This window comes from Pleurodeles waltl, chromosome 1_1, assembly GCF_031143425.1.
Source record: "Pleurodeles waltl isolate 20211129_DDA chromosome 1_1, aPleWal1.hap1.20221129, whole genome shotgun sequence".
Classification (NCBI taxonomy): domain Eukaryota; kingdom Metazoa; phylum Chordata; class Amphibia; order Caudata; family Salamandridae; genus Pleurodeles; species Pleurodeles waltl.
The window spans coordinates 233,405,925-233,426,708 of NC_090436.1; positions in this window are offsets into that span (position 1 = coordinate 233,405,925).

The window sequence follows — 20,784 nt, forward strand, 5'->3', positions numbered from 1 at the left end:
GAATAAGGAGCAGTTAGGGGGGAGTGGACAGCACTCCCCCTCACTGCGCATGTATGTTTGGCCACCCGTCTCGGGCCAGCCAAACACACATGCGCATAGGTTCTCTCCAGCCCAGCAACACAGTTGTCTGGCTGGAGAGAGCCTGCAGAGGCTCCAAGTCTGCCTAGGAACGCCCTAGCTGGGCGCTCCCATCAAATCCGGATGCTGCTTTGAGCAGCATCAGGATTGGCTGCAGGCTGGGAAACTGTGTCTGCCTGCAGCCAGCAGAGGAGAGGAGCGGAGCGGGGCACGGCGGCAAAAAGGTAAATGTTATTATTATTTGTTTTAAAGTATCACATTTTAGATACCCCTTACACCCCCACCCACCCGCGCACACACCTGCCCCACTCCTTATGAGCAAAGCAAGCTGCGACTGCCCTGTACTGTTATTTCTTGCATAAAAGGAGTTAGTTAATACATTGGCAAATCTGAGTTTCATCCTAGAATTGAACTACAGAACACGAGTAAACTAGCTGGAGGCATTATGAGAGGACAAGCATATAACAATTTTACAAAGAACATTGCCCTGACATCGCTTGGTTGAATTCAGTTCACTGTAAAAGACATAAATCCGGAGATTAAATAAAGAAGTCCGGGGTAAATAATTAGTGTAGGTATATTTTCTCACATCCTTTATTTCAAGCCCCTTTTATACTGCTTAGGTAACGTACTCCATGTATTTTGAGAAGGCCAGCCTAGACCATTGAGGCCCATTGTTTAAGTAGGTGCTGATGTCACATAATATTTGGTAAACGTTGATGTAAAATAACTCATTAAGCTGCTACCTATGTAATTGAGGCCTGGTATGCCAATCAAGCTTTTCCGGGATTTATAGGTTCTCCCGAAGCCTGGCCAAAATTACAATTTTTACCTGGGAAAATAAGCACATATTTCACTAAAATTATGCAAAGTTCAATAAAATATGTTGGTGAGATCATTCCAGTTAAAATTGTGTGAGTTATGCTCACGGACACAAAAGGGATGAGAGAAACCTGTTTAATGTATTTTAGTGTCAGGCCCATACGTACCAAGGGCCTCATTTATGGGGATTTGGCATATGGCAGTGCGAAAGAATCACCCTGCTGTGCTGCCCTACGTCAAAGTGAAAGGTCAGGAATGGGTCGTATTCATCCAATATGGTGCATTTCTGTCCTTTCCCCCTGCATTTGCGCCACTTGGGCAGCCTCAACCCAACTCAGGCACCCTTACATCATGGTGCAAGGGTGCCTATGTTGTCGGCAGGGTTGTTTAAGTGCAGGAAGGGGCACCATTGCCCAGAAACAATCCATAAAGGTGTTTTCCTCTTTACTAGAAAGAGGAATAAACAAGGAGAAATAAAGCTATTTCTCTTTGTTCTGCCTGCTCTGGGGAGGCATAATATTTTGAGGCTTTCCCATGTTTACAAGTCCTTGTGAATCTGGAAATGCGTCACAGCCATTGGGAGTTGCGTGAGAACACCCACCGTAACGACCATGGAACACTTCCCTTGCGCAGAGTAAGGCGACGCAGCGATTTGCGCTGACTTGCCTTACTCACGATTTATGCGGCCGCTCATTGTGGCTTTGTGTGGCTTCATAAATCTGACTCAGAGCCTTGTGTCACACATGTACCACTTAGTGTGGTGCAAACGCGATGCACAGCTTTCATAAATATGCCCCCACGCTTTCATGTAGACACTCATGATGCAAAGTGCTGCACATGGTAGCATCAACAAACTTTCATACACAAAAGGTTCTTTGCACTAAAAAGTGAGTCGAATGCAGCGATAAATGGCCTTGAGCTATGTAGTGCCAAATGCAAAAAAATCATGAAAAGTGAGAGTAATGTATAGAGAGTATAACAACTCAGGATGACAAGCAAATTCAGAGCAACGCAAGTCACTTACATTAGAATTACCTGACTTTGCTTGGAATACTAAAGCCAAATGAAAACAGACTCAGAAGGAAAGCTGTGTGATTTTCCCATAAGTAATTTGAACAATTTCTGTGAAATTATGAGTGTCATATGATTTACTCGTAGGCGATTGTCCGCTGATAGAGAACTGAACAAGATGGTGTGCCTCGAATACTAATCTCACACAACAAACCACTTTCTCACCTTCATTATGAATCTTGTTTAGCATCGGGAAAAACACAATTTTTAGTGTGAGCAGGGGCCAATGCAGTATTGCACAATTTTATTCTGTGTACACAACACAAGACTGCAGATAACCGTGCAGTGGTGCATTGCACACACCTTGCTAATTATTGAATATAGGGTTACAGAAATTATGCGATTCTGTAGCTGCGCTGTTGTCTGCATAATTTTGGATATTCCACATTTGCCACATATGCCATCATCTGTTGCATAATTTTCAGACTTTTACAAAATTTAGTTTCTAGCTCAAACAGATCTATAGTTACTAAAACCGCAGTGATCCATATTTCTGCGCAGTCCCCTTCATAAGGGTTGACTGATCACCTTTCAGTTGCTTATTACTCTATTTTGATGTTAAATGAGTATTAATACGGTGAAAAATGTGCCCAGGCATGTACTTAATGACATTATGAATTAATAAAATCAATAAACATGCAGCATTACGTATCTCATAATTTGCCTTTTCTTGCCACATAATTTAGTCAACCCTGCCTAATTTGGTTCTCCCTTGTCATATAATTCCAGTGGTCCTGAATATTTGGGGAAAATGGCATGCACATTTTAGTGAATCGACATAAATCAGAGCCTATGCAATATTACTGCATTGCTTAGCACCATAAATCACAGATTGGATGAAGGAGGCGATATCCGGTTGAGTCCAAATTCCATTGGCACGTGTTGACGAGCTGACCTCAAATATTCGACAATATTTTCCTTACTAGTAAATTCATTGACTTCCAGCTACTATCGTTCGAAATTGTTTTTGATTCTGCTTGTTTTTTACTCTGGAGAGGGAGACTATTTCTCAATCAGTTTTATTTATTTTAGCTTTTGTGTGGTAGAATTTACTTTTAGCTTTCTGGCAAATTTAGTGCATACCATTGAAGTATCAGTTAATCTCTAGAAAAATAACGTTCCCAATCTAAATAGAGCATCTTTAGACAGCAAAAATAAGACTACCAATATCTACAGACATATCAGGCATGATTTATTGTTTGGAACATTATTAATTCTTCCCAAGTGTACCATTAGTAATACTACACTATGAAAATGTTTTACAAAACAGAAATGTGTTTTAATATCTATTATGTCCTAAATACTTACTTAGGTGTGCATTTAACTGTATCCTGGCGTCTGGGTAGGACAAATGGACGAATAAAGAAAACTATTGATGAACATATAACAACTATGCTCTTCGTGGCCGTCGTTGACTACTGCTTTCATTCCATGGGGTCCTATGAAAGGAAACACACTGCCTCAAATCCCAACACTCAATTCAGCCCAATTCATTGCGGTAAATGCATTGCATGGCAACACTTACTTCAATAACAGTCTTTATTTTTCACCCTTGTAGGTGCAGCTAGTGCTGTGTATCTCTAGACGTGTTTCAGGATATTTATCCTTCATCACTAGAGAGTAGAAAAATCATTTTGGGGGTGCTGGAAATGCTGCTTGCAGTCTTCTCAGGTCTCTGTACCACTCACTGACCACAGGTGTATCAACCAAAGCTCATCAGCTCAAGGAAGCCTCATTAAATAAAAAGAGGAAGGGAGCACATTGCTTCACATCCCAACACTCAGTTCACCCTAATGCAATTATAGTAAATGCATTGAATGATAACAAGTTGTTTTCTCCCTTTCTCCTTGTTGGTGCAGCCAGTGCTGTGTATCTTTAGAAATGTTTCAGGATGTTTGTCCTTCATCAGTAGAGAGTAACAAGTAATTTTGCATACAGGTACTGGAAATGCTGCTCACAGTCTTTCCAGGTCTCTGTACCACTCACTGAGTGCAGGTGCATCAACCAGAGCTCATCAGGTCATTAGCTTGAGCGAGATGATTAAGAAAGATTTCAATGAGGCTTCAGCACTTGTACTAAAAAATTTGGTTAAATACTACAAGCAACCACATGGGTTCCCTCTATTCTTCCTCAGTGGAACCCTAGAAGGCCACCTTAAGGCAGGAGGTTTTAGACTATATTTATGCATTGCCAGAGGAGATCCACACTGTGGAGTACATAAAACTATGGCAAGATGAGGGGAGGTGGGTAAAAAGAAGTTCAACATGTTTTAGCTGGCTGAATTTCTTCCTATCATGCAAACTAGAGCTCTTCTCCAACTCACCCCTCGAGGTGGATGTCCTCTCCAAAATGCACACCAACCTGCTATATGGGCTGCCATTTCAGGACTGAAATAAGATTAAAACTTCTCTCCCATCTCTCTCTCTCACTATCTCTCTAAATCAAACCTACAAGCACAGCCACTTACTTGAGTTGATTGTTTTCTTTAGCTGAGGCAGAAGTCTTGCAATTGCAGCAGGGCAACACCCATGGCAGGACAGTGATGTCAGCAATAATGTCATTGAACATGTTATGAGTGATGTAATATCTGAGTTCATAAGCAGTGCATGCCAGGGATACAGGTTATAGCTAGCTCAGTAACCTATAATTGGTGAATTTCACTCTTTTTTTAGTTTAAAACAGTGTGTTTGACATTTTCATGTAGCTATAACGTCACTTTAACCTTTGTTTATTTCAGTGAATTTCTATGTTTTTTTACACAAAGTAAGGTATCACCAAACCTAACAATGACGTCCCTTTACCCTTTTTTTCAGCAAATTTCAAGGGTTTGTTTATATCTCTTTTTTCTTGGGTTTTAAATGCAATAAAAGAGTTCAAAATATGCATTGGTACAGTTGTAAATACAGACTATTGGGCACCTTTTATACAGGGTTATATATAACTATGTTCACCTCACTTTCTACAGAGACATGCAATGGAATTTGCAGAATGTACAATCCAAACACCCCAGAATTTGCCATGTTTCTCTGAGCACCCCCTCTATTTATGGGTGACTTGTTTTGCTTTGGTGCCGTAGTCCATGCCACGTCTTCATTCTGTTAGATAGGTGTTTAGTTTGTACCCCCCGTGTCATGCAAAGTCTCTTTTTGGGATAATAAATACTATTGCTGCAAATAGTCTGCCATTCCATTCATCCATTAATCCTAGCAATACTACTTTGGGCTCTGGCACAACAGATCTGCCCACCATCTTTGACAGAATGGTGCTGATGTCTTGCCAGTCTCTTTGTTTGCTGGGGCATTCCCATATTTTGTAAAAAAGTGATCCTGGCTGATTTACATCTCAGGCAGTGCAGATTGAGGCCATGCTTGATTTTTCCTAATAAGAGTAGAGCTATAGTAAACTCTATTCAAATATCTTACTAAGAAAAGTATAAACGTATTACCATCCCTAACTACAAGGTCACTGTGTCTGTGTATTTCTAGAGTATTTTTTAACATAAAGTAGGAAATTATTCCCACCCTGAACTATAATGTCACTTTAATCTTTGGTGTTGTCATTGAATTTCTAGGTAATTTTAACGTAAAGTAAAATATTACTAACAAAGCTAGCTGTACACATTAGACCCATGGCTATATAAGTAAGCCTGAGTATGTGGAGAGAGTGGTCTGTCAGTGAAAAGCAGCACCCAGAGTGCAAGTTGTGTGTAGTAGGGGCTTCTCACCTAAGGGGGCTTAGGTGTCTGGATGGAGTGGACTGTAAACACACTCTGCACATGGAGTGCAGAATGTGCAAAGTTGTGTTTAGTTAGGGACCACTCTCTTCACGAAGACCTTTCTACAGGTTGAAGCCTTTGTGTGGTGAGGTTTGGTGAGGTACTGGCCTTTCCACCAAGATGTCTGTACTGGGTGAAGTTTGTGCATAGTAGGGTTTGGTGAGGGGCTGGCCTCTCTGTGAAGACCAGTGCACAGGATAATGGCTGTGAGTAGTAGGGATTGATGAGGAACTAGGACTAGCTTCTCCACGAAGAGCGCTCTGAAGGGCGAAGTCTGTACATAGTAGGGTTTGGTGATAAACTGGTCTCTCCGTGAAGACTGCTATACAGGGTGAGGCTGTGTGTAGTAGGGTTTTGTGAGGGACTGGCATCTGCATTAATACTTCTGCACAAGAGAAAGGCTGTGTGTAGTAGGGTTTGGTGAGGGGCTGGCCTCCATGAAGACCTTTCTGCAGGCCGAAGGCTGCGCAAAGTAGGATTTTATGGGCAACTGGCCTCTGCGCAAAGACCACTATACAGGGTGAAGGCTGTGCATAGTAGGGTTTGGTGAGGAACTGGCTTCTGTGTGAAGATCACTGTAAAGGCTGTGTGTAGTACGGTTTAATGCGGGACTGCCCTCTGCATGAATACATCTGCACAAGGCGAAGGCTATGTATAGTAGGGTTTAGTGAGGGACTGGTCTCCATGAAGACCTCTCTGCAGGCTGAAGGCTGTTCAGAGTAGGGTTTGATGGGCAACTGGCCTCTCCTCAGAGACCGCTATATAGAGTGAAGGCTGTGCATAATAGGGTTTGGTTAGGAACTGGCTTCTGCGTGAAGATCACTGTAAAGGCTGTGTGTAGTAGGGTTTAGTGAGGGGCTGGTCTCTACACAAAGACCTCTCATCACAGTGAAAACTGTCCTTAGTAGGTGAGGTGAGGGACTGGCCTCTGTGTAAAGACTTCTTCACAGGTCAAAACGCTGTGCATAGTAGGGTTTAGTAAGGGACTGGCCTCTATTCAAGGATCTCTGTACAGGGGGAAGGCCTTGTGTAGAAGGGTTTTTTTTTTTTTTTTTTTTTTGTTTGATTCACAGAACCAGAGTGAGAGTCTTGATTGAGATTCCAAGACCACATGGGGCCTTGCTGTCTTTCACAAGGTTCCTGCAGGATTGCCTCAATCCAATTTTCTTTTTCAAATTTGTCCCTAGGGAGGTCCTTCTGGGACACCCCCTCAGAAGTCCAAGGGATTAGGATATCCCCACATGCTCCATTACACAAGTTTCAATAGTAATTTTCACGGCACAAAGACCAAGTACTCCTGTCCTAAAATGGCATCCACAACATTTATGCGTCCTGCTGTGGATGACGATCACATTGTTCATACCCACATGAGTCCCACCAATGAGAATGTGTGTTTTCTGTTTTGTTCAGTGAGTCTGTTGCAGGAATCCCATGGCAACAGGGACCTATAAGTGTTGAACCTCATTTTCCAAAACACTACTGAACAACATTACACAAAATTAGAAAAAATCACACTTTCTGAATAACAAGCTTTCTGCAAAATTTGGTATAATTCTGTTCAGCAGTTCTGACTGTTGCGTGCCTAAAATTCCCTATGGAAATTGCATAAAAAAAAGAATTTGGGAAACTCCAACCTTTTTCTTGGCCTCGCTTGACAAATCACCACTATGCTGTCCAGGAAGGGAATTAGGTGGCTGAGCACTTTTTGGGAAGTTTTATGTAGATTTGTCAAATGACACCAAAGATTTTAGCAAAAGAAAAATGCTCTTGCTATGGAAACTCTGACCTAATTTTAACTAGATAGTGGTGACCAAAATTAACAGAAATGTAACCTTCAATCTGTTGTTAAATGCTAACTTGGAGGGGGTGGGCAAATAAACATGACAGAAAGCGTTAAGAGAAGCAATCAATATAGAAAGGCAAAAAAAGTTCATTATCCACAGCACATAAAGGGTCCAAACATACAGAGTACACATTATAAGAAAGTCAAACCCCCTCCAAGCCATAGGGTGGTTCCAGCTCAGGTTCATGGCCTGGGTGCCAAAGTCACTAGCCATCCTCACTCTCCGTTTTAACAACAATGTGGGAATTGCCTTTTTACACATATGTCAAAGTGCTGGACATGGCAGGTCCAGACACCCTATGGGAAGAATGAATCAGTGGGGTAGCAGGGTAAACAGAGATTACAGAACTGGAAGGCTGGATTACAGGAGTTGGGGCAGGTTTGGAAGGCACATGATGCCTATGAGTTGCTGTCAGTTAGGTCATGGAGCTGCATACATTTTGGAGCAATCCAAAGACTGTTCTCTCAGAGCATCTGGACCTGCCCAAATAAGTTCAGGATATCCCAAGAAGGTGGTCCCTGAACCTATACAAGTGCCATCACGTCCTCCTTGAGAGCAGCCTCTGACACACAGAAACTCATTTACAAGTTGGCACTGTGCCCTGCTTCATATTTACACGGTGACATTAAGCCACTTTTCGTGGCTTAACGCCACCTTGTAAATATGGGTCACCCCACGCAGTTTTCTGCAGCAATGAGCATGCAATGGGTGTTGCTGTGGGCATACCCACACAACACCCGTTGCTTTTTGATGCTGCCCCAGATTTACGAGAAATCATGAACCTGAGGCAGTGCCATAAACTAACACCTCCCCAGGGGTGGCGTTAGAGTGGCACACAGAGGAGAAATAATTGTATTTCTCATTTTTTGCTCTTTCTGTGTGCAGCACACAAAGAAGGAGCAAATTGCCATTAATTACTGTTTATGTTCAGGAAGGTGTGCCTTCCTGCACATAAATAATCACCCCGCAACGCAGGCACCCTTGCACTATGGTGCAAGGGTGCCTGCATTGACGCTTGGCAGCTGATTTAGCACCAGCACAGGGTAAACACAGGGCTGCGCAGAATTCTTGAAAATACAGTGTATTCCTGCATTTTGGAAATTACAGAGCTTGGCACAGCAATATTGCTTGCAGCAACACGCTGCACCAGTTCCTAATAAATGAGGCCCATATTTTGTGGGAAAGGATTTGGCAGCACAAGTGAGGTGTGGGATGTAGTGGCAGAAGTGGTGCTTCCATCATGTGCTTCTGGGCAGGCAATGAGAGGAGAAAGTGATTGAGCTGTAGCCCTCTATAGAATGGTGAGTCTCAGAAGTTAAGGAGGAGCTGGGTGCAGCACCACATGGTGTTCAGGCCTGCTCTTGGAACACCACAAGCAGGTCTTTCTCAAGGTTGGAATAATATTCAAGATCTTTCTCCCACTGGTTAGTGGTTTCAACATCCACCGACCCCCCAAGTGATTGTTAAGCTGCCTTCTAGAGTATCTTTTGAACAGATCTTGATAGTCACTAAGAGGGCACAGTAGCCATGCTGGTGGTTGCTTCGCTTCATTATTAGTGAAGTTGAGTCTTCATGCCTAATTCTTCACATAGAAAAATCACAATATAGATGTGAAATATGGAATCAGCCATTCAAAGGAGGGGAAAGAGTTGGTTATAGCTGAGGTAGGTCAAAAATCAATTTTAATCTTTTTGAAATGTACGTTTTCAGCAGGTTCCACACAATGGGTATCTGAGAGGAGATAGTTTTTAAACTGTGCTACAAAGCATTTTAAAGGAGGTGAAATTGATCTATATTTTGGTATATCAAAAGTTCCACACTTTATTCATTGATTCTGTGAGCTTTGAAGGTAAACCGTAACAAACATAAGGTCACTAGGAAGTACTGTAAAGGGACACAATGTCAGCATCACATAAATTGACAAAATGGAAGTGTTACAGCTATCTAATGTATAATTTGTGTTTTAATTTTTATATTGGCAGCAGTTCTGAGCATTTTAAAAACATTTCTATAATGTCATGATCAGATGAGTAGCCAATACAAAGAAAACAAACATGAAACTTTCATGTTAATAATACTGAACTTTCTAAACTTTTTTACCATAAACATGCATGGGCCTGCTTGGTGCTCTACCTAATGATACAAAACTGTACTTGAAAGTCTCCCCTGCGTCAAGACATTCAGCACCTTCAAACACTGTTAGTACATCATCCAGACTTAGATGTTCAGCGCCTACTTGAAGCTCAACTCAACCAAAACATGCTTCCTTTAATTTTCCAAGCACAATGAATAAGATACAGTACAAACCTGGCTCAATGACATGAACCTTGATGATTTCAAACCCTAACTTTCATCAAATGCCAAGTTACTTGGATTTACCTTGGAGATCAACTTCACCCTTAAGGAGCGTATATCTAAAAAAACACAAAGACAAGCTGATACCAGTTTTCTCTTCTTAAGAAAGTCAAACCATGTCTTCCAGAAAGGGACTTCAGAACTGCTGTTCAAGTCCTTATACTCTTGCATCTGGATTGAGATATTGCCCTACTCCATGGCCTCCCAGCCTCGCTTCTGACACACCTTAGGGACATCATACATGCTGTAGCAAGTCTCATCCAGTGACTGAAGAAATATGATCACATTACCCCACCATGACGGGTATTGGCTTCCCTTGCCAGCCCACACCATCTTCAAAACCAGCTGCATCCTGCTCAGTTCCATCGCTTATCTTGCAGAAAAGCTCATCATCTCTTTAAATCTCTGCACACCCAGGACACCATCGGACTGCAGGCTAAGAAATGTGAAAAAGAAAAAATCAAGGCAGCAGGCTTTTCCTATCTATGACCCCAGAATCTGGAATAACAGGCTCATAGCCATCAAAAGTGCCCCACGCTACTCCAAATTAAGAAAGTGTTGAAGACTCACTTTTTTAAAGAACCATACATCACAATGCATTAAGCACCCTCAACCTGGCTTCTTTTCCTCTTACACATCGACTTTCTAATTGTTTTTGATCTTGTACAACACCACACGGCTTTTGGCTATGTTTGTGCAATAGAAATACCATACACAAACGTACATGTGAAAAAGAACATGTAAGAGTATGACAAAGCTCACAGTAAACACACGAAAGAACAGTACTCTCAAATTGCAATCCACCTATGTGCTCAAACTCTTCCAGTTGATCACTGAGGGTTGGTCAACCAGATCTGAAGATCTTCTGGTACAGTGGTGTCATGTGGAGGATTTACATATGTGGGTGGAAGGAAAAGCTGATAATGTACGGTTCCTTAATCCTGACTCAGCAACAAAGGTCTTTCTAGAGTGCTTGTGGAACAGTCTCCCTTGCTAGGTGTGGACACTGATTGAGCTTCAACGCATTGCAGTGTTTTGCCACGTTTGGGCCTGAGCTGCATTGCTCACCTGTGTCTCCGGACCCCATAAAGCTCAGGGTACTTATTAATGACTCCCTGAGTGATGATGGTTAATTCACTCTTGAAGAATGTAGGGCCTTATGGTCATGTCCCTCAGCAATGATGGGGGCCCCATACTCATAGGAGCAGCAGGATGGAGGAGGATGGTGCCTGGAAGTGAGAATGGCTCAGGATAAACACATAATGGCCAACTTCCTCTTCCTGTATGCCATTTCTTCTTTGTTTCAATACGCAGAGATCTCTTTTCTGATTGTGGAGTCTCTGCCTCCCATCCAGAGGTTAAACTCCACACATTTGGTTAAGACTCTGCATTTGGAAAGGAGACACCTAATATGTAGTACAGGAATCTCAGTGTCATAATGTAACAAATTCAAAACTGAAATTTTTAGTCCACCTAAGATATGTGTGTTATGTTAGAATTCAATCATATTTCCCCCAAAACACGAGTAGTATGTGAGATATTGTGGTTGAGTTTTGGTTATAATATTGATATTTATTGTGTTTTTAGAGTGCTTGTTTGTAGATTGCTCAAAGACGTCTTCATGCTGTTGTCTGATAGTAAAAAATGTTCAGCTAATTGAGTGGCAGAGATGTAAAGAGTCAGGTTTTGAGTTGTTTTCTAAAACAGGGGTAGTTGGTTTGGGCTCTAAGATGTCTGGTCATTTTGTTCCAGAGTTTACAGGTGATGAAGGTGAAACTATGACCACCAAGAAAAGCTCTATTAATGTGAGGGGTTACAACTGTTCTTGATGTAGCAGAACGAAGAGCTAGTCTAGTGTGTACCATTTGAATTTAGTTTTGAGGTACTCAGAGCCTGTACTATGAAGTGATTTGTGGGCAGTGCATAAAGCCGTGAAAGCAATTCAGTTTCGAATGGGAAGCCAATGTAGCTGCAATAGGGCATTTGAGGCTGATTTAAGCTTTAGGATTCTCATTAAGAGGCAGGCAACTGAATTTTGGAGAATCTGCACTTTATCCAAAATCCATTGTGGGGTGCCCATGTAAAGTGTGTTTCAATAATCAACTCTGGATAACATCAGAGCAATGACAACCAACTTCTGCAGTTCAAAATGAATAAAACGGACAATCTTTCTCATTGATTTTAGCAGAAGAAAGCAGGAAGCCTAAGCTTGCCACTCTCATCAGAGAAGGTCAAATTGACATCAAAAGTGACTCCTGGGTTCCTGACTTTCTTTGCCTATACATGTTGGGGCCAACAGGATGACTTCCAAAAGGAGGTCTCTCTCCAAAACAAAAGGACCTAATTTTTTTCAGAGTTTAGTTCGAGACGATTTTGTCTCATCCAACTAATAATCTTGGTTTTGCGTTTAGTGGTGCTCTTAATGTCCATAGAAATTGACACCACAATCGGCATATGCAATTGTGCAGAATCCAAAAGAACAGATCAGTCTGGCCAGGAAGGTAGCATAAACATGAAAAAAGGATGGGGTTCACAGACGATCCCCGTGGAATGCTGCATGGTAGAGAGAAGGGTTGTGATGTAAACTCTACCACGGTTACGGACTGTTCTCTGTCGAGAAGAAAAGAATGAAGCATTTCAAATGCTAGTTTTCCAATGCCTAAAGTGGCTAGGTGGTCGATTAGCGCTGTGTGACTAATGGTGTCTCAGGCTGTGGATAAATCCAACAGGAAAACAGCTGCCTTTCCAACGTTGTTGACTGTAGATCTAATTTCCTCGGTGGCAGCTATTAGAGAAGACTCGGTGGTGTGATTTTTTCTGAACTCATATTCAGCTGCGTATAGAAGTTTATTGTCCTCTAGGAAGCTGGAAAGTTCAGAATTAAGGTGTCTTTCAAGCATTTTTGCTGGCATGGGTAGGCAGGAGATAGGGCAGTAACTTTTAGTCCCATGGGGGTCAAGGCAAGGTTTCTCTAGCAGTGGATGGATGGATGTCTTTCTCCATACCTTGGGAAATTGACCCTTAAGAAGAATACTGTTCAAAAGGTTGGTGAGAGGACATGCAACAGTATCTGCTATCACATGGAGGGTTTTGGGGGGGAGAGGTCAGAAGAAGCTCCTGACTTAGTGATTTCTATTAATTTGATCATTTTGTCTTCTGTCAACAGGGAGAACTCATTAAGCAGACCTTTATTGGTTCCTGGCGGTTCAGTTTTAGATTTGACAAGGATAGTGTTGCAGCTAGCATCAAATGTGTAAGAAAACTTCCACTACCTTGGTGAAAAAAAAGTGTGCTGGTTTGTCGCCAAATGAATTGACTGTGAGGTACAAATTTGGTAATAGTGGGATAGGAAAGTGTATGAACTGTGTTAAAGAGTTTCATAACTGAATTATTTGATGAATCAAGATCAGGATCATTTACAAAGGGGGGTTGTTAAGCATCTAGAAGAGCAGTGAAATCACTGTTGTTGATTTTGTTCCAGGCACGATATTTTTGACCATTGTGGTTGCATCTGTTATAGAGATTGACATAAGAGTTTTAAAGTGAAATTGATAGCGTAATGATCTGACCAGGTGATTGGGAGTATCACATCTAGCTGTAAGTCTTGGTTTCTTGAAAAAATACCGTCCAGAACAAGATCTGTTGAGTATGTGGCAGTATTATTAATTTGAGTAAAGTGATCTCGAGGTATTTGCAATAAACATTTGCTAGCCCACTTCCCCATTTGGAGACACACTCATTTTGATAAATAGCATAGCTCACTGAGACAGCTGCCACAGAATCTGGGCCAGAGGGCTCATCTGCCCAGGTTTCAGTAAGAAAAGCAATCTCCAGTGAGTGTGCGTCTAAGTATTCAAAGAATTCATATTTATGCTTGATTACAGAGTGGGGTTTATCTGGACGCAATTAATATTGATGAGGTTGACCTAAGTGGTAATGGCATGGTCAGTTTGCTTAGGATTAGATGTAATATGTTGGGACACGGTCGAGGCTGCATGTTAGGTGGCAGTTTACGCATTGATAGTGCTCCAGGTCACAGGTAAAATCAAACATGCGGAATAAAGTGTTCCCACCTGGGTAACTAAGTTGCAGAAGCTGCCCTCTGGTGAACTTCATGAGGGAAATTTGGCAAGGGGTTGTGGTGCAGGGCGCAGTCCAGGTGCAGATGGGCTTCCCTTTGGGGTGCCTATGACACTCCAGCTACCTGCGTCTGTGCACCTTGCCAATTTTTATGCGGAGTTGAGCACAATGACCGCGTCAGCACTGCACCGGTGACCTACTTTCCCTCGGACTCTGCAAGATGCCGTCAGGGAGGTAAAGGACCTTGCCGAGATCACAAATAATAGTGGAGAGAAGGGCGAGCTCTTACAGGCTCCGCAATTATCTCCCGAAGAGATGTGCAAGAGAAGACCAAAGTAAGTAAAGTGCAATGGGTCTAAGTATCAGTACGGAGGATTACAATGACTTAAAATGCCCCGAGCAGCAAGATTAAAAATTATTTGAAATGCCCCCAATAAAAGGTTAAGAAACAATTTAAAATGTCCCCAGCAGTTTAGTCAAATAGCAGATATTTTAAACAATACAGGCATGCTACAGATATCAAATAAGTTCAATCAGACAGACCAGGTGCCTGCACATCATCCTGATTTTTATGGGGAGTTGGGCGCATTGACAGCTTTCAGAGTTGCACAGCTGACCTACTTTCCCCTCGGCCTCTGCAAGATGGCCATCAGGGAGGAAAAGGACCTCAGCAGAGATCATAGATAATGGTGGAGAGAAGTGTGATAACACGTTCAGCCCTTATAAATTACCTGTACCTGGACACGTTGGAGGTCGGTGAATCTTTTAACTGAGTCGGGCTCTCCTCATCCTCAATAGTCGGGTCACTCAAATCAATAATCACTAACTGTTGTAATCGGTAATCAGTATTCAATTAATAGATCAATACAACACATCAGAAATCAATAACAGTTGGTATTTCGGCGCACCATGACCTTTCAGTCATGAATAACCACACCAGTTTATTAAAAGTTAGTGAATTTATTTCCTATATTAACAAAGCTAGCACAATATATATGTGTCTCAAAACCAATTGATATATGTATATGAACATTACTAGCTGTCCATAACGGAGGAAGAAACACAATCTACGCAAAATCTGAATGATGATACACTCTGTTATAGCAATGCAAATCACCAATGTGACTAACTGTATTTGACTAATTGCATACATTCGGTCAGCATAACAAGATTTCAATTCTTCATGATACATTGAATGAATACCTCGACTAACCTCTAATTAGCATCGGCATGTGGGACTTCATGCAAAACGAATTTAGTCAACACAAATTTGGAAAACTTCTAGCTAGGACTCTATCAAAATTAGCAGTTGGTACCTAAAAGGAAAAACACAATGCAGAAATACATTTATCCTTTCATATTTACCAAATACAATCAGCATTCAAGAAAAGTCTTCGTCCTTCAGGTACCGGTTGATCAGCATGGGACAAATTTCAAAGGGGCAAAGTTAACGGCAAGCTTCCATGCAGCGGCAAGGAGAATGGGGCAAAGTTACTGCATGGGCAAGACGGGGGCAAATCAAAGTTAAAGTCTCTAGGGTGAGAATTCTTAAAGTCTCTTTCTCTCAGATAGAGAAAAGGGCATCAGGGTGTCGTCCAAAATGGAGTCTGGCATCAGGCTTCAAACTGGCATCGAGGAAAATGGCTGACTTCTCTTTGTCCGGTGGGTTTAAGTAAGAAACATTCCAAATTCTGTAGGGTCTTCCATTGGAGGGTTCATAGGTTGGCTTCAAATTGTCCAATCAAAATTGTCTTTTACTAGCGCCCATTTATGCATACACTGTCCTTGGCGCCTTGGAACACAAATTGTATCAAGGTTTGCCAATTATTTTACTATCTGTACCTTCATTGTCCGCACCTGCAGAGACTGACCTTGTATCAAAGGGGATGTAACCGGCCTAGCACGAAACCTTGGAGATAAGTGTACCAGCCAGTTTCTTCTGGAAAAAATACAACTTCAAGCAAGAATATATGTTTCATTAGTTCAAGGAAAAAAATCACGCAGTTAGAATTTGAAACCAAGCAACTAGGCCAAAGCCTGTACTAAATTTAAGCTAAGCAAAACAGTTTTCAAACAGGAAATCATGGCATACATTTGCGATTATGACGGATTAGTACATTTTTAATACTTCATGATTAATAAAGCTCGTTTATACTGATGGCAAACTACCCCGAGGGCACAATTTCCCTCGTACATTATTTCGTTAATTTAAAATCACACTTCAATATATATGTCGGTTACACGGTGTACATGAATATATGTCGAACCTTCTTTTCTGCGTCATCAATCCCTCTTCTGATGACTAATTATGTCATCACATCAAATCTACCCACAAATTTTATTCCATTAAAATTCTGTATAGTAATTTGGCACTTCAGTCAATTCCCTTTTTCTTTTAGTCCCTTTTGACTTCTCCCTATAAATTTCCACCATTTTGTTCTCTATTTTCTCTTCTCTTTTTCTTTTGTTCCTTGCTTTTAACATTTTGAAAGCTTTCCATGTTCCCCAAGAACCTAATAGACAAATTAATATTATCAATATTCCCTTTAATATTTTTAGTAACAATCCGTTCCAAACGTTGCTGAGCCAATTTCCCACAGAAGCAAATCCTTTTCCAACTTTCTCCCAAACTCCGGGTTCTTTCAATTCCTTTAAATCTACACTTTCTCTAGTTAAATTTGTAAGCATCGTTCTAATTTTTCCACTGTTGTCGGGTATATATGTACAACAGTGACGCGTGCCAAGCATTTTGCAAACGCCGCCATCCTTTGCTAAAAGAATGTCTAAGGCAAGCCGATTTTAAAGAGTCATAGCTCTTTCTGCAGCGAGTTCAGCATCCATCAGGATTATAGCTCCCGAAAACTTTGTCAACATGTTATCCACAATAGTAGACAACTTTCGTATTTTGATTGAATTCAATATGACTCCTACTGAAGGAATCGTAGCTCCAAATATATCTCCTACCACACCAGCAGCTGTCTCCCTTTTCTGAACACGATGTGATTCAGACAGCCTTGGAAATTTCTTTAAGTCATCTAATTGGTAAACCTTTGGGAACAATATTCCCAAATAACACCTCCCATACCATCCTTTAGGAAGACGATAATAGGCGTTGAGTCCACAAATATAATATACTCCAGGAATAACTGGGTCTTGTCCATTCAGCATGAACGTCCACTTTTGTTGAAATGCGTATGTGTGTTTACATTCACTCGTTCCCACGAAAACTGTGTCATAATATGATGGAAATCTATGTATACAAAATCTTCCCACATGCAATGTATCTAAAGCTATTTTCCCTGGTGTCTTTATTGCGGCAAAAGCATAATTATCTACAGACGTCCTTTTGTGCAATTCCTTCTCTAATTTCTCCTTCATTTCGTTCTTTCTGTCGTCAGTGCGGTCTAAAAATTCTATTTCTACAGGTGAAAGCAAGCATTTAAGGTTCTCCCTATGTGCGTGAGCTGTGTGGAAAGGTGACATTGGTTCGAAAAATTCCCTCATTAATTTGGCAGACCAATCTCTAGCTATCTTACTTAGGTGCCCTATTATGGGGACATATGCAAAAGTAACATCGTAATTAGTATAGAAATAATGAATGTCTCTTTGAGCATAAAATATGGAAGCTACTATACTACATGTAATTCCATACGTAAGAGGCATGCTGTGATACGTTACCCCTTCCACTACTGAGGTAGGTATTTGTGTACACACATAACAATCTTTCGCATCCATGGTCTCAACATACTCACTCAGTAAGCGATAGAAAACGTTAGATGAAAGTTCCTTCTTATCATGCAAGTGTCTCTCGTCTTGCTCGAGTCTCTTCAGAGCTGTTAGTTCAGTAACGATAATAGGTTTAGAAGTAGAAGCATCATTCGTCTCACTCTCGCTTTTACCATGCATTCCAAGAACTATTGCTACAATTATTAGTACGCATGCGGTCAGTAAGCCTATACACATGTATTTACAATACTTCATTTTACGCCCCTGTGTAGTGAAGCTAGTCATGATCTGTATAGAATCAGAAAGCTGAAGACACTTTATCAAAGCGTTTTTTTTTTTTTTTTTTTCTAAGTTGCAGGTATTTACAAAGCTGAACGAGTTCAATGTTCACACAGTTTCTTTAGCAGCTTAGTCTCTTATCGGTTAGCAGCGTTGTCTCAAAATCGGTTTCAAAGTCAATCAAGTTAGCAATGTCTTAGCCGGTTGAAAAGTCAATCAGGTTAGCAATGTCAAGTTAGCAATATCTTAGCCGGTTAAAAAAATCAATCAAGTGATCAATGGTTTCAATCAACAGAGTCCATAAAGTTTTTATTTCCAAAATGAAGTTCTGCCTCTTCGTTCTCAAGGCTGAGGGATACGAATTTGTCTGACCAATCGTTATTGGCTACGTATGCCCACTCCGGACCGGAATACCTCCTGCTCGGTATCCTTTTTCTTTTCAGTTTTGCATCTCTCTTTGATTCTTTCTCACTGGTACTTTCCTCTTTGGCCAAGTCCTTTTCTTCACTTGGTGTTGGTACCACGACAGACACTTCCTTTCTTTTCTCTTTCACTCTTGGCCCTTCACTGTCGTTCAACGTTTCTCTAGTTCTTAGTTTTACTGGTGATATGCTCGGTCTTCTCTTTGCACTGTGTCCACTTGATGGACCTGCGATCTCTTCTGAAGAAGTTTGAACAGTTTCGTTCTGTTCTGCCTTGTCCCCTCCTTCTGGGGAGTCAATCAGGTTTTCCTTTTCCTTTTCTGTATCGTCTGCTTCTGGGAAAGCCCTCCTCTGATCAGGCTCTCCTGCTTCTTCACCTCTTTCGAGCCCTTTGTCACCGTTACTTTCTTCAGGCTCTTTGTCACTTTCGGCTGCTTCAGGCTCTTTGTTACCTTCAGCTGCTTCGTCGCTGTCTGAGGCTCCTCCTTGGTCTTCCCCAAGCGAATCAGTTGCTTCGTCCTCAGAGAATATTTCTCCCTCCTCTATTTCTGCCTGTTTGCTTCTAGTTCTGTTTTGCTCTGCCTCAGCGCTCGGTACTTTGTTATCAGGTACTGGTAACTTCAGCGCTTCAACTTCCTCATCTGTGGGACACAACACCCTCTTTGTGTGACTGGCGTGAATCCAGTTGGGAACTCCCGCACACTTCACAGCGGTGGTAGTCGTCAGAATCACTTGGAAAGGTCCTTTCCAACGGGGTTCCAAACACGACTTCCTCACGTGCTTCTTTATCACGACCCAGTCACCTGCTTTCAGGGTGTGTCCTGGACCTTGGATTGGTGGCAAGGTGGTTGCCTCCACCTGGTGAGAGAAAGATCGAACCACATCAGCTAGACCTTTGCAGTAGTCTAACACCATATCATCTGTAATATTCAAAAGCGCATTTGCAGGAACTGCTGGAAGTCTCATAGCTCTGCCCATGAGAATCTCGTGTGGGGACAGTCCAGTCTTTCTGTCAGGGGTGTTTCTCATTGACATTAGTACCAAAGGCAATGCGTCAGGCCATTTCAAGTTTGTTGATGCACATATTTTCGCCATTCTCGATTTTAATGTGCCATTCATTTGCTCCACTAGACCTGATGCTTCAGGGCGGTAGCTACAATGCAGCTTTTGCTCAATGTTCAGTGCTGCACAAAGCAATTTTATTACTTCATTATTGAAGTGACTTCCCCTATCTGATTCTAAAGAGATCGGGAATCCGAAACGTGGTATTAACTCTCTCAAGAGTAGTTTTGCAACTGTGAGACTGTCATTTCTGTGTGTAGGGTATGCTTCAATCCAGTGACTAAAAATGCACACAACCACCAACACATACTTCAAGCCTCCATGCACAGGCATCTCAATGAAGTCCATTTGCATCCTGCTGGATGGACCCCCTGCTCTTCCAATGTGGCTCAAATTTACTACTGTTCCCTTCCCTGCATTCATCTGTTGGCAAATAACGCAACGGTGGCAAACTGCTTCAGCAACTTGACGGAATTTAGGGTTAAACCAATCAGTTTTGAACAACCTAATCATGGCATCCCTTCCAAGATGAGCTTGTCCATGGTAAAATCTGGCTATCTGTGTCAAAAGGCTATTTGGAAGAACGAATTTCCCTTCACTTGAAACCCATAATTCATCTAGTCTCTTTACACATTGTGATTTGGTCCACGAGAGTTTCTCATCCTCACTGACATCATTATGTAGGGATTTCAATTCGTCCATCGTATCTATCACCTTTAGAGCAAATATTTCGCTTGGTTCGAGTTCTGGTTCACTTATCAAATTCCATTCATCCCTAAGCAATATACAGTTCAATGCGCAAAACCTTGCGACTTGATCCGCATACCCATTTCCCAGAGAAACATAATCTTGTCCCTTCGAATGTGCACTGCATTTTACCACTGCTACTTCTCCTGGTAGTTGAATGGCATGTAACAATTCTTTTATTCTTTCGCCATTTTTCACTGGCGACCCTGAAGAGGTCATGAAGCCTCTCTGTGACCACAATTGTCCGAAATCATGCACTATTCCAAACCCGTACTGACTGTCAGTGTAAATGGTAACTTTCATCAATGCAGAAAGTTGGCAAGCTCTAGTAAGGGCTACCAATTCTGCTACCTGTGCAGAGTAAACTCCTTGAAGCCAAGATGCTTCCAAAACACCTGTTACTGTGCATACAGCGTATCCTGCTTTCAATACACCCAGTGCATCTCTTAAACATGAACCATCAACAAAAATAATTTGATCATTTTCTTCCAATCGGGTATCTTTGATATCAGGTCTTGGTTTG